Source organism: Entelurus aequoreus, linkage group LG02, assembly GCF_033978785.1.
Source record: "Entelurus aequoreus isolate RoL-2023_Sb linkage group LG02, RoL_Eaeq_v1.1, whole genome shotgun sequence".
Lineage (NCBI taxonomy): Eukaryota > Metazoa > Chordata > Actinopteri > Syngnathiformes > Syngnathidae > Entelurus > Entelurus aequoreus.
In genome coordinates this window covers 39,294,979-39,309,929 of record NC_084732.1, presented here as the reverse complement: position 1 = coordinate 39,309,929, position 14,951 = coordinate 39,294,979, and the positions used below count along the sequence as shown (strand labels likewise).

Below are 14,951 nucleotides of genomic sequence, written 5' to 3'. Positions count from 1 at the left end.
TTTCATTGAGGGCCACTTCAGAATTATGTAACAGTGAATATAAACATAAAATAGCAAAGGCAACTGTTTTTGGTTATAACATTTTTACTCACAGATTGACAGATAACTTGCTTTGAAATTGTAAGTTAAGATGACAGGTAGATATTTATGGGTTTATTTTTATTAACTTAAAACATGCTTGGAACATCAGATAATATTAAAGTTTGCGTCACTTCCTGTCAATGAGAAAGGACGCAAATAAAAAAGCTCCGCTTCTGCTACCGGAGTTTTTGTTAAGTCTGAAGATTTTGACCACTGATTTGACCACTGATTTGCGATCACAGCCACAGGAGAGTCACCTGGCATCTTCGATCTGATTTTGGTCAGTTGAGAGGCACTGATACGCTGAAATAAGGCGAGTGGAAGAGCCGTTAGCCTCAAGCCAAAGACGCCTCCCGCAGTTCAAAGCGGTTGCCTAGCAACCAAAAGTTACGGCGAGTTTACAGCTGTTTTAAAGTGATCCCGACGTCGCAGAGTGATATAAGTTGACAGGCTGACACCTCAAATTGATATCTGAACGGCGCAGGGTACGAAATTGTTGAAAAAACAAGTTAAAAGTGCCGCAAGTCGCTAAAGAAGTAACTGCCCTTAAGACATAAGAGGCGCTGACGTCAGTGACTGCCGCGATGCCAAAAGTTAAAGGATTGACTGGAAAGACTGATTTGAAGCTGGGCACAGGACATGATGGGGTTCAAGAAGGGATACTACAAAAAATACTCCAGGAATTTAAAGAAGAAATGATAGAAAAATTGGAAGAATTGATGGATGGATGGAAAGAGGATATGAAAGAAATGAAAGAAGAAATTAAAGAAATGAAAAAATAGAACAACTCCAGAAATAAAGAAGCCACTGAAATGAGCAAACAAATGAAGATCCTTCAAGAAGACAACAACATGCTGAGGAACATCATAGATGAAATGGATCAGGATAAACGAATGAATGATATCATTGTGACAGGGCACCGAATTAAACCAAGATCCTATGCGAAAGCTGTGAATAATGAAGGTGAACCAGATGAAATGGATATGGTGTCAGCAGAACAGCAAGTGGTCAACTTTCTGCAATCAAAAGAAATTGAAATTGACATTAATACCATCGAAACATGCATCCCACTGAACGGAAGAAACAACAACGCCACTCCAGTCGTGCTTGTGAAACTCGTAAACAGAAAATCTAAAATGGCATTGCTGAGACAGGGAAAGAAGCTGAAGGGAACAAATGTGTACATGGATGAGCATCTCACAAAACGTAATGCTGAAATCGCCAAGAAAGCACGCAACTTGAGAAGGCAGGGAAAAATCCAGGGAACTTGGAGCGCCAACTGTAAAATCTACATCAAGCTGAATGGAAGTCCAGAAGCAAGAGTAATTGTTGTCCATGACATCAAGGACCTGGACAATTTTTAAAGTTTACATAGCTACCACAACAACGATGATAATGGACTCTGACAGAAAACAAGCACCTAAATTCAGCATCGGCACTACTCTGTTCCAAGGGACGACTAAACAAGAGGACCTAGATTCAGGATTGCATCCACCTACACTTAAAGAGATTATTGAAACAACATCAAAGTTTGTTGAACAAGAAAATATGGAACTAAAAAATTTCTGCAACAAAGATCACAAAAAACAGGATTTGGAAAATGATATAGATCCAGATACAAATTTTTTCTCCCACATCAGTAATAGTTGTTTTTATTATACAGATGATCAATATAATAGCAACATTGAATGTGATAACAAATGGTCAATTATTCATTTTAATAGTAGAAGCTTGTATGCAAATTACAACATTAAGAACTTTTTGGAACACATCAACGAACCCTTCAAAGTGATTGCTGTCACAGAAACATGGATTGATGATAAAAAAGGAATAGATTTTGATCTGGAGGGATATGAACTAAACTACATCAACAGAACCAACAAAAATGGAGGAGGAGTAGCTGTGTACGTGATGAAGAACCTGAACTACAAAGTGGTAAAAAACATGTCATTTGCCATAGATAATATCTTAGAATGTATAACCATTGAAATATGTCAGGAAAAAAGCAAAAACATATTCATCAGTTGTATATATAGATCACCTAAGTCAAGTATAGAAACATTTGAAGAATGGATCAAGGCAACTTACATGGACAATGGTCAAAGAATAATGTTCTTATGTGGTGACTTTAATATTGACTTATTGAACCCCAACAAGCAAAAGTCTATTGATGACTTCATTGATACAATGTACAGCATCAGTCTATATCCTAAAATCACAAAGCCAAGCAGAATCACAGGACAATGTGCCACGCTTATTGATAATATTTTTTACCAATGATTTTGATAATAACACTACAAGTGGTCTACTTATAAGCGACGTTAGTGATCATCTGCCAGTTTTTTACAATATATGATGGAAACTACAAGAAGAACATGGAAGACAAAAGGACATTTCGAAGACTATGCACAGAGAAGAGGATGACTGCCTTCAAAATTGAACTACAAAAGCAAGATTGGGACAATGTGTATAATGAAAAAGAGGTTGATGAAGTATATGAACATTTCTTAAACAAGTTCATAATACTTTATGACAAACATTGTCCATGGATACAACTCAGTAACAAGCAGAGAAAGAAAAATCAACCATGGATGACAAAAGGATTAAAAAATTCTTGTAAGAAGAAGAATACACTATATAGAAAATTTATAGCACAAAGAACTATAGAGGCAGAAATTAAGTACAAAAAGTATAAAAACAAGTTAACAGACATAATACGATCATGTAGAAAAGAATATTACAGTGAATTATTGGACAGGAACAAAAATAATATGAGAGCAACATGGGGCATCCTCAATAGCATTATTAAAAATGGAACTAAGAGGGACTACCCTCGATACTTCTTAGATGAAAATAAAAAAAATGACAACATAAAGGACGTAGTTGAAAGCTTCAATAATTATTTTGTAAATATTGGACCAAAATTGGAAGAAAGGATTCCAGACCCAGTTCCAATTGAGGACTATAATGATACCATAGAGCGAAATCCCAACTCCATGTTCCTCAGTAATGTGACACAGGAGGAAATAGTTACAATCGTGAAAAAATGTAAATCTAAGACTTCAACTGATTGTAACGGAATTGATATGGAAACGATAAAAAAGGTTATAGAAGAGATCTCAGGACCTTTAATGTATATTGGTAACCTATCATTTCAAACAGGCACATTCCCAAACAAAATGAAAATAGCTAAAGTTGCACCAATTTATAAGACTGGAGACAAACATCAATTTACAAATTATAGACCTGTTTCTCTACTTCCACAATTTTCTAAAATCATTGAAAAACTGTTCAATAACAGATTAGAAAGTTTCATAAATAAAAATAGAATACTCGAAGGGAACCAATATGGATATAGAGCTAATGTTTCAACTTCAATGGCTTTAATTGAAATTACAGAAGAAATTACCAATGCAATAGATAGTAAAAAAAAAAAGCATTTGACACAATTAATCACAATATTTTAATCAAAAAACTAGAACGATATGGCATCAGAGGGTTAGTCTTAAACTGGATAAGAAGTTATCTAACGAACAGGAAACAATACGTGAAGCTAGGCGAACACACGTCTACAACGCTAAATATATCCTGTGGTGTACCTCAGGGATCAATACTAGGACCTAAATTATTCAATCTCTATATAAATTACATTTGTAAAGTTACAAAAGATTTAAATTTAGTATTATTTGCGGATGATACAACAGCGTTTTGTTCAGGAGAGAACACACAGGAGATAATACAAATAATAACAGAAGAAATTAACAAATTAAAAAGATGGTTTGACAAAAACAGACTATCGTTGAATCTTAGTAAAACTAAAATAATGCTATTTGATAACAGTAGAAGAGAAAGTCAAACACAAATACAAATAGACGGAATAGAAATTGAAAGAGTAAACGAAACCAAATTTCTAGGTATAATGATTGATGATAAATTGAACTGGAAATCTCACGTAAAAAATATACAACATAAAGTTGCAAGAAACACGTCAATAATGAATAAAGCAAAACATGTTCTAGACCAAAAATCCCTTCATATTCTCTACTGCTCACTAGTGTTACCATATCTGAGCTACTGTGTAGAAATATGGGGAAATAATTACAAAAGTACACTTCATTCATTAACGGTGTTACAAAAAAGATCAGTTAGAATAATACATAATGTTGGATATAGAGAGCATACAAACCCTTTATTTATTGAATTAAAAATACTGAAATTCCACGACATAGTGAATTTGCAAACAGCTAAAATTATGCACAAAGCAAACTATAACCTGCTACCCAAGAATATACAACAATTCTTCTCAAAAAAAGAGGAGAAATATAATCTTAGAGAAAAACGTAATTTAAAACATTTGTTTGCACATACAACCCTTAAAACCTTCAGTATATCAGTATGTGGAATTAAATTATGGAATGGATTAAGCAAAGCAATCAAACAATGTACTAATATGATACACTTCAAGAAACTCTTCAAACTTAAAGTGTTTACAAAGTACAAAGAAGAAGAACCATGACAAACATTCTCAATTTATTTCATCCATCCATTCATTCATTCTTAAAGTAATCTTACTTATCTCATCATATGAAATATGACTTACTTCACCAATTATTATTATTAAATTCTTACTATTATTTATTTATTTATTTTTATTGTGATTACTTATGGAGTTTATTGTGAAACAATTGTGAACAGGAAGTAAACAAAAAGTTTTGCAACTGTTATGTAAAGAAAAGGGGTAGGATTAAATAAGCTCTGCTTCTTCCTACTCCTTTTCGAACATGTTGAAAAGAAACTGGAAATTGTGATGTATCATGTTGTATGCTTGCATGTTCGAAATAAACTCAAACTCAAACTCAAACTCAAAGTGTGGCACATATACAATTGCATCTGCAACATTTTTCTGTCAAAAGTGAAAGAACACATACATGTATCCAGAATGTGTTTTTTTAATTTATTTCCAGCCGTTGCAGGCCATATAAATGATGTGGTGGGCCAGATTAAAATTATGGGACAGGTTACATTAAAATTAAGCGGCTGTCTACGATAAAATGATGTGGCGATGCATATTCAATAATGCGGCGGGCCAGATTTGGCCCCCGGGCCTTAAGTTTAACACCTGTGCCGTCCATCCATCCATCCATCCATTTCCTACCACCAGTCCTTTTCGAGGTTGCGCAGGGTGCTGGATCTTATGCCAGCTGCACTTTTGCGGAAGTATAAAATCCAAATTACTGAAAAATTGTAATTGACAACTACACTTTGACAAACTTTTGGACAGACGAGCGTTATCTTGCTAGCTAGTTTAAACGCTAACATGAACATGAGAGATATTAACGTCTTTCCCCATTAGCAAACGTCATATCTCACTCTAAACATGTATAAAGACATTGCTGTCTGAACAACTAAGACAGGGGTCCCCAAACTTTTTGACTCGGGGGCCGCATTGGGTTAAAAAAAATTGTCCGGGGGCCGGGCTGTAATATATATATATATATATATATATATATATATATATATATATATATATATATATATATATATATATATATATATATATATATATATATATATATATATATATATATAGATATATATAGATGTATATAGATAGATATAGATATATAGATATATATATATATATATATATAGATAGATATCGATATATATATATATATATATATATATATATATATATATATATATATATATATATATATATATATATATATACATACATATATATAGATATAGATAGATAGATATATATATATATATATATATATATATATATATATATATATATATATCTATCTATATCTATATATATATATATATATATATATATATATATATATAGATATATATATATATATATATATATATATATATATATATATATATATATATATATATATATATATATATATATATATATATATATATCTATATCTATATATATATATATATATATATATATATATATATATATAGATATAGATATATATATATAGATATATATATATATATATATATATATATATATATATTCCGAACACCATGATTTGCCTGAGTGGCTAGGAGGCACCGAGAGTAACAAGCGGTACAAAATAGATTAGAAAGGACAGATTTGAAAAAATAATAATTAAACAAAATCATCATTTTATTTCATATTATTTTATTTTATTATTTTATCTCTGTGAACCTTTTCAATCCGGTTTCAGGGCAAATCACTCTACGGAGACAGCCCTCGCAAAAATGACTAATGATCTATTGCTAACGATGGATTCTGATGCGTCATCGATGTTGCTGCTTCTTGATCTTAGCGCCGCTTTCGATACTGTTGATCATAATATTTTATTAGAGCGTATCAAAACGCGTATTGGGATGTCAGACTTAGCCTTGTCTTGGTTTAACTCTTATCTTACTGACAGGATGCAGTGTGTCTCCCATAACAATGTGACCTCGGACTATGTTAAGGTAACGTGCGGAGTTCCCCAGGGTTCGGTTCTTGGCCCTGCACTCTTTAGTATTTACATGCTGCCGCTAGGTGACATCATACGCAAATACGGTGTTAGCTTTTACTGTTATGCTGATGACACTCAACTCTACATGCCCCTAAAGCTGACCAACACGCCGGATTGTAGTCAGCTGGAGGCGTGTCTTAATGAAATTAAACAATGGATGTCCGCTAACTTTTTGCAACTCAACGCTAAGAAAACGGAAATGCTGATTATCGGTCCTGCTCAACACCGACATCTATTTAATAATACCACCTTAACATTTGACAACCAAACAATAAACAAGGCGACTCGGTAAAGAATTTAGGTATTATCTTTGACCCAACTCTCTCGTTTGAGTCACACATTAAGAGTGCTACTAAAACGGCCTTCTTTCATCTCCGTAATATCGCTAAAATTCGTTCCATTTTGTCCACAAACGATGCAGAGATCATTATCCATTGCATTCGTTACATCTCGTCTCGTTTACTGTAACGTTTTATTTTCGGCCTCCCTATGTCTAGCATTAAAAGATTACAGATGGTACAAAATGCAGCTGCTAGACTTTTGACAAAAACAAGAAAGTTTGATCATATTACGCCTATACTGGCTCACCTGCACTGGCTTCCTGTGCACCTAAGATGCGACTTTAAGGTTTTACTACTTACGTATAAAATACTACACGGTCAAGCTCCTGCCTATCTTGCCGATTGTATTGTACCATATGTCCCAGCAAGAAATCTGCGTTCAAAGAACTCCGGCTTATTAGTGATTCCCAGAGCCCAAAAAAAGTCTGCGGGCTATAGAGCGTTTTCTATTCGGGCTCCAATACTATGGAATGCCCTCCCTGTAAAAGTTAGAGATGCTACCTCAGTAGAAGCATTTAAGTCTCATCTTAAAACTCATTTGTATACTCTAGCCTTTAAATAGACTCCCTTTTTAGACCAGTTGATCTGCCGTTTCTTTTCTTTTCTTTTCTACTCTGCTCCCAACCCGGGGTGGACCGCTAGCCTGTTCATCGGATGGGGACATCTCTACGCTGCTGACCCGTCTCCACTCGGGATGGTTCCTGCTGGCCCCGCTATGGACTGGACTTTCGCTGATGTGTTGGACTTTCACAATATTATGTCAGACCCACTCGACATCCATTGCTTTCGGTCTCCCCTAGAGGGGGGGGGGGGGGGGGGGGGGGGGGTTACCCACATATGCGGTCCTCTCCAAGGTTTCTCATAGTCATTCACATTGACGTCCCACTGGGGTGAGTTTTCCTTGCCCGTATGTGGGCTCTGTACCGAGGATGTCGTTGTGGCTTGTACAGCCCTTTGAGACACTTGTGATTTAGGGCTATATAAATAAACAATGATTGATTGATTGATTGATATTTTATTTTATTTTTTAACTTGGGACTTCCCGCAGGCCGGATTTTGGACGCTGGCGGGCCCCTGTACTAAGATATTCACGTTGAAGACAAAAGCTGTGATCGATCTGAACTCGACAGTGTGAAGTCGACACAAATGTTTCTTCAACAAGAAGTAAACTCGTGTGACATCACATAAACCGAAAGTGACGCAAACTGAACACCCATATATTTAGCATTTATTTTTTTTAAAAAACATTCAAAAAAGTTAACAATAGATGAAGATAAACATTTAAACACTCAAATGGCTCTTACAAAGTCAGAACAATATGTAATGTTTCTTCTGCTAAGAAAGTGTAATGTGTGTCTATTTAATTTACATTAAAATACAGTAGCATAGTAGGCTTGAGTATTCATTAAAAACAAGGTGAAGGTTTTATTGAACAAGTTTATTTATTTTTGTGGCCACTGTAACATTACAGACAGTTTGAACAGTAACACTGTGTTTAAACACAGGAAAGTAAAACCCTGTACTTAAGGAATCAAATACAATTAATTGCTCATAAAAGTTCAGTAAACATTATACTAAAATAAATATCCAAATATGGTTGAATTGAGTAATAAAAATGACAAAGTAACGCGGTTCCGTTGTGGTCATAATTGTTTATTTTGGCATCACCTCTGGCCTACAGTTGACAAATTGTAACGACTTTAATTGAAGGCTGATAAACCTTTGATAGGCTCGAGTCACGTCATTACATTATTTAATCAAGTGATTATTTGGCAGACCACCAGATGTAGCCCGCGTACCACCAGTGGTACAAGTACCACAGTTTGACAATCCCTGCATGAGAGTATAGTCTGTCTCGCCTTTACGACTTTTCGCTGCAGTTTATTGTCCAATCAGCAAGAATAAATATGTCATATATACCTTGAATACATAGAAAGTCATAAATATTTCAGCAAACCTTATCTAGAAAAAGAAACGGGCACGTCTCACATGCAGGGATTCAGTTCAGATGCTTGAGGTTTTGCCCAATCAATCATCAGAAAATACGTAAATTCAGCGGTTTTTTTTTTCCCACTGAAGCAGATCATTTTGCAAATTATACAACTCATGCATGTCAACAAATATAAAACATTTACTACATTTTGTTATCATTAAAACATTTTCTCAACATATTATTATTGTGTTATCTGTCTGTCTTGCTATTTACATAATCACTAAAAAAAAAAAAGAAAAAATAATTTAGTCCTTCTAACGAGTAGGTGGCACGGTGCTTTTTGGTGAAATTTGTATTGAAAACATATTCCAAAAATGTCATACACACACACACACACACACACACACACACACACACACACACGTGTGTGCGTGTATATATTTATATATATATTCATAAAAACACACACATATATATATATAAATATATATATATATATATATATATATATATATATATATATATATATATATATATATATATATATATATATATATATATATATATATATATATATATATATATATATATATATATATATATATATATATATATATATAAATAAATGTATCAAACATAGACTATTGTCGGAGAAGAGTGACATGCATGCAGGGACCCACCCACCGGCCACGCTACCTTGTGGCGCACTTCCCCATTCCCAGCGATTAGTCCAGACCGAGGTGTGACGTGACCGTGACGTGAAGGCGTCGCAGTAGCCAATCACCGACGAGCTCGGTCTGATGCTGACAGGGGGGTTGGGGGGGGGGTAAAGTTGCTGGTAAGAAGACCACTTTCCCCCCCCTTGCCACTCACTCTCGTTGACATTTCCACTCAACCACGGATCTAAAGCCTGGCCACATTTCTTCTTACATCGGATGTCCATGAGTTTCCACCGGGGGACACAAGAAGACAAAAGCGGATACCAAGCGGGGCAATTCTGCTGCTTTCAACCGGTGAGTTTTAACTTCTTGTTGTTTTGCTCATTGTTATTCAAACCACCCACGGACGGTGATAATTCACAATATTCAACTATTTAATGGGGAAAACGTGATCTTTGTCGCACAATATAGGCGAACAAAGCGAGCTGATTAGGGGTTTTGTTGTCATTTATGAGCCACAAAAAGCATGTAATTGCTTGTATTCACCCAGGAATTAGACGCATGTCACTCCTTGCACGTGCAGGCCTGGGAGAAATAAACACTGCGCATTACAACATTATAAGGTATATAGTTACGTGTGTGTGTGTGTGTGTGTGTGTGTGTGTGTGTGTGTGTGTGTGTGTGTGTGTGTGTGTGTGTGTGTGTGTGTGTGTGTGTGTGTGTGTGTGTGTGTGTGTGTGTGTGTGTAGGTGTGTGGGTTGGGGTTAGACTTTGTCAGGTTACTTCAGTGTTTCCTCCTGTCACGCGTGGAGGGCCGGTGCTGTGACACCATTAGTCCCACTGTTGACACTACAGCCTGCCTTCAGCCTTTTTGCCAGACTTCCGTGGATTCACTACAGCAGGATTACAGTGCTTAATAATAACAATAATAATAATGATGATATTAATAATAATAGTAACAAAACATATGCATTGATTTTATTGCACTAGCATATGTGTCAATTTCACAATTGCTCAAATTCAGTGTTGCAAAAGTGTGTATTTTCCACCGCATGTGCTGCATAAAAAAATGGTGAGGAGATTAATGTGATTTGACTAAATAGTCAAAGTGGCAGGTGATTTTAGTCAAACATGGTTGCTAAAATCTAATTACACATGGTAAACCAGCAGATGTCCCTCATGAAAGCTCCTTAGAATTCACAAATCTATAACAATGCCATGATTGACAGGCCATGTTATCAAAAATACACATTTAACAATTGACATTTTCTACTTATTATTAGCTTTTTATTGTTGTTATTATCATGGCACAAAGTGTCATGTCTTCAAAATGCAGTCAACAGTTTGCTATTTTATTGTCTGCATTAAAATGATCGACATAAAAAAATTATAACAGTATTAAATTAACAATACTAATGGAACAAATGGAATTACTTATGAAGATCTGATGAAATATTACTATCATAATTGCATCCTGATTTAGTGCAGGGGTGTCCAAATTAAAGACATGTAAAGGCTCCAAACATAATCCCAAGTAAAAAAGGCCAATATAAATAAATTGTTTGCCCGAAAACAATGTTACTGTTTATCCCCTTTATCACCCTCCTTTTGTGTTTCTTCCTTTTTGTCTTTTTTGGTCAAAGTTTCCAGAGGGCACACACAAGAAGAAAAAAAATCCACATTGCCAGTGGGGGGAACAGCTCCCAGATTAGGCTTTCTTTTCAAGGTCTGTGACATTAGTTGCAGCTAATCCGAATTGGGCTAATTGCTTTCCCAACATCAGCCCTTACAACCCCCTTATCCTCCTGTATGTGTCGCTCACCAATTTACCTTGCAGTACATGTAGGAAATATTCTGCTCCAACTGTGCTGAGCAGGCAGAGGGCCTGTTGGCATGCAAGGGCTCTGCAGAAAAGACAAGGAATTAAAGCCATTGGGGCGGATTTACAGCTTAACCAGGAGAAATCAATAACATGAGGTATTGTTTCCAAAGACAACTACTTGACACACTCATCTGGCATTGTCTGTGTCTTTGTCAGGGAGGGAGGTTAATAGAGGGGTGAGTTTTTGACAGCTGCAGCCTGTGTGACCACTGAGCCGCAATAACACTTTGCACTGCAAAGGCAGACTGCTATTATTGTTTTGGGATCACAACATGCAATACAACTGGGCTCTTTATTAAGGACAATAAAATCACTTTACTCTACTGGTCAAAAACAAACAGAAATGTGTTATTGTTGTGTGAAGACCTATATCCTTAGAATTGTACCTCTTAAGATAAACAGCAAAATATTTGAGATTGCATGATACAAAGAAACCACCACAGCTTAATGAACCATATCTTTAAATTGTGCTTTTTTTTTGGTAAAAATTCAATTTAATTGTGAAATTTTATGTAACAAATTGTGAGTTTTATATGTAAAGCACACAATGGCAGCTGCGGTATTAAAATTCTAAAACCTATTTTAGGATTTAAAATATTAGAGAGAAAAAGTATACCATGCGTTGCACAACCACAATATAACAGTGTAAAAATAAACTGAATTTCACATCATTTAACAGTGTTATTTTACAGTAAAATAACCACAATTTACTGTGACCTCACAAGAAATTACTGTCAAAATGGCATTGCCCTTATATGTCACATCATTTAGCTGCATCATTTTACAGTCAAGTACTCTAACTTTATAAACAAATACTGTAAAAATGGCATTACCTTTATATGTTCACAGCATTTAACTGTATTATTTTAAAGTCATACTATAACTTTACAAAAAGTACTGTAAAAATTACATTACCCTTACATGCCACAGCATTTAACTGTATTATTTTAAAGTCAAGTACTATATCTTTACAAAAAAATACTGTAAAAATGGCATTACCCTTATATGTTACAGCGTTTAACTGTATCATATACCAGTAAAGTAATGTAACGTTAAAAATGACAATACTCTCACATGTCACACAATTTCACTTCACAGGAAATTACTGTAAATGTTCCCTTGACAGAAATGCAATTATTAGTCATTTAATTTCAATTTACAATGTCAATCAAAATTGGTCTTACCTAAACCGAAATATTCCTTTATTATTCAACAAAATACACGAGAGCATTAAAAGTGGCGTCAACGAGACACCATTGTTGTATTGTGTGTAATTTACACATGCACAATTTGGTTAAATATTATGGAAATTGGTGATGAATAAAAAATATATATAAATGTCACATTTTTATTATTAATACATTTTACTCTGCACCTTGGAAATATTAAGGGGAAATAAACAGTCATACATTTTGATACAGCAGCTTATGTGCATGTTCATAACTCAGATTTATTACAAACTTCCATAGCTGCAACAATTTGAAGTATGCCCATGATAAGGCTAATGTACGCGCGTGCGCGTGCCCGTGCACTAACCAACAGGAGTTTGTGGTCTAATCTAATGTATATATGTGCAATAATGAGGAGGGGGGGGGGGGGGGGGGGGGGGTGCAGGGTCCTTTCTTGCAATAATGCGCCGCATGGGTCTATACTAGATGCCGGGCCACCACCAGTCCGAGTGAGGAGAAACAAGGCAGCAAAAAGGAAAGAAAGCACCATGAATGTGCTCGTTTAGTTTACGGCTTGTTTGATGAAGGAGAATTGGCCAAAGTGTTGTTCCTCGCCGCGGGGCCCTCACTGACAGTTTTGAGCAGCTCCTCTCAGCTCATTATCTCGCCGGCCCACTGAGGGCCCCCATTCAGGCAAAAGCCAGACCCTCTCTCTCTCTCTCTCTCTCTCTCTCTCTCTCTCTCTCTCTCTCTCTCTCTCTCTCTCTCCTCTCTCTCTCTCTCTCTCTCTCCCTGGCAGGGTCGTTTGTCTCCTCATTGAAGGCCCAGTCCGGAATGCGATGGTTGTTAGGGAGCCCTCTTTCACCTCCAAAGTGTTTTATTGATGAGCTCTGACTTCTCCCACTTTTTCTCATGTCAAAGGAAGTCAAGTGTAGGCCTCCATGACTTCATTTCATCGTGGAAATCTCCCCTCCCCCTTCTTTTGGCTCAAACTTTGCCCCATACGCACCCCCACTTTTTTTTTTTTTTTTTTTTTGCAGCCCCCCTTCCTTGAGGAGAGGCTCTGCATCCCACAAGCCGCAGCACACACGGGCGCTTTAGGGGTGCGCTGAGGTGTGCCCTAATAAGGCGGCCATTTACCCCGGCGCCGTGTTTTAGGGCAGCGTGTGGCCATGGCTACACACTCATTTGCTCCACTTTTATTTATACGCGTGCTATTTGCCTCACGTCAGGCCGCCGGAGTGACGTCGCCTTTGCCGCGCAAATGTGGCCATAAAAAGCAGCCGAGCTTGCCTGAAGGCTGCGCTCTTTACGCACCGTGCCTCTTGTTGACAGGGGGGCGGGCGGGGAGGGGGGGGGGGGAATCCAAAAGAGTCAACAAAAGCACGTGGTGGAGATTTTTGTTGTTGGGAAGGCATGGCTGCTGTTAAGCATCATAAAAAAAAAAAATCATCAATATTTAAAATATTTCATTCCAAATGCCAGCTTAAAAAAACATTTTTAGCAATGACCATTTTTTGCTCAATATTTTTAATTCAGTAATGTCATTTTTGTTTTTAAAGTTGAATGACTCAAAGGCGTGACAGACCCCAAGTAGTATATACAAACAAAGAATATTACATAAATTAATGTGCAAATATTAGATGTATACACAAACAAATAACTCAAGTCTCCACTTTTAAAAAAAATATTTTAGTTGTGTACATCATTATGTTATTAAAGTGAGTTGTTTGCCATAAAAGTCATATTTTTGTGGGAATGCATGCAAACATAACTTTTATGTAATATAATGCTTGCACAGGCCTGCTAAATAAAGAATATTACATGAATTAATGTAAAATATTAAATGTATCCACAAAAAAATAACCCAAGTTTCCACTTTAAAAAAAATATTTTAGTTGTGTACAATATGTAATTGTTATTAAAGTGAGTTGTTTGCCATAAAAGTCATATTTACGTGGGAATGCATGCAAAAAACACTTTTATGTAGTAAAAGGCTTGCACATGCCTGCTAAAAAAAGACTATTACATGAATTAATGTAAAATATTAAATGTATACACAAACAAATAACCCAAGTCCACACTTTAAAAAAATATATTTTAGTTGTGTACAATATGTCATAATGTTATTAAAGCGAGTTGTTTGCCATAAAAGTCATATATATGTGGGAATGCATGCAACAATAACTTTTATGTAGTATAAAGCTTGCATAGGCTGCCATCAACAGCCCATAATGTTTGTCAGTTATGCACTCCACTCGGCTCCAGCCACGTGTGTGAAACTTCCTGTTATGTTTACAAATTAAAAGAACAAAACTAAATGAATCACATATAAGTGTTTTTTTTTGTACTTTAAATG

General features: G+C 35.7%; 1 protein-coding gene across 4 annotated transcripts in view; it reads left to right on the top strand.

Annotated features, from left to right (window-relative positions):
- The first annotated feature begins 9,755 nt into the window (after positions 1-9,755).
- pax6b (paired box 6b) overlaps positions 9,756-14,951 on the top strand; it is a 28,420-nt gene continuing 23,224 nt past the window's right edge. For all 4 annotated transcript variants that reach the window (XM_062026475.1, XM_062026445.1, XM_062026455.1 and 1 more), the window contains exon 1: positions 9,756-9,895. The gene's annotated coding sequence lies outside the window, so the exon portion shown is untranslated. The remainder of the gene's footprint in view (positions 9,896-14,951) is intronic.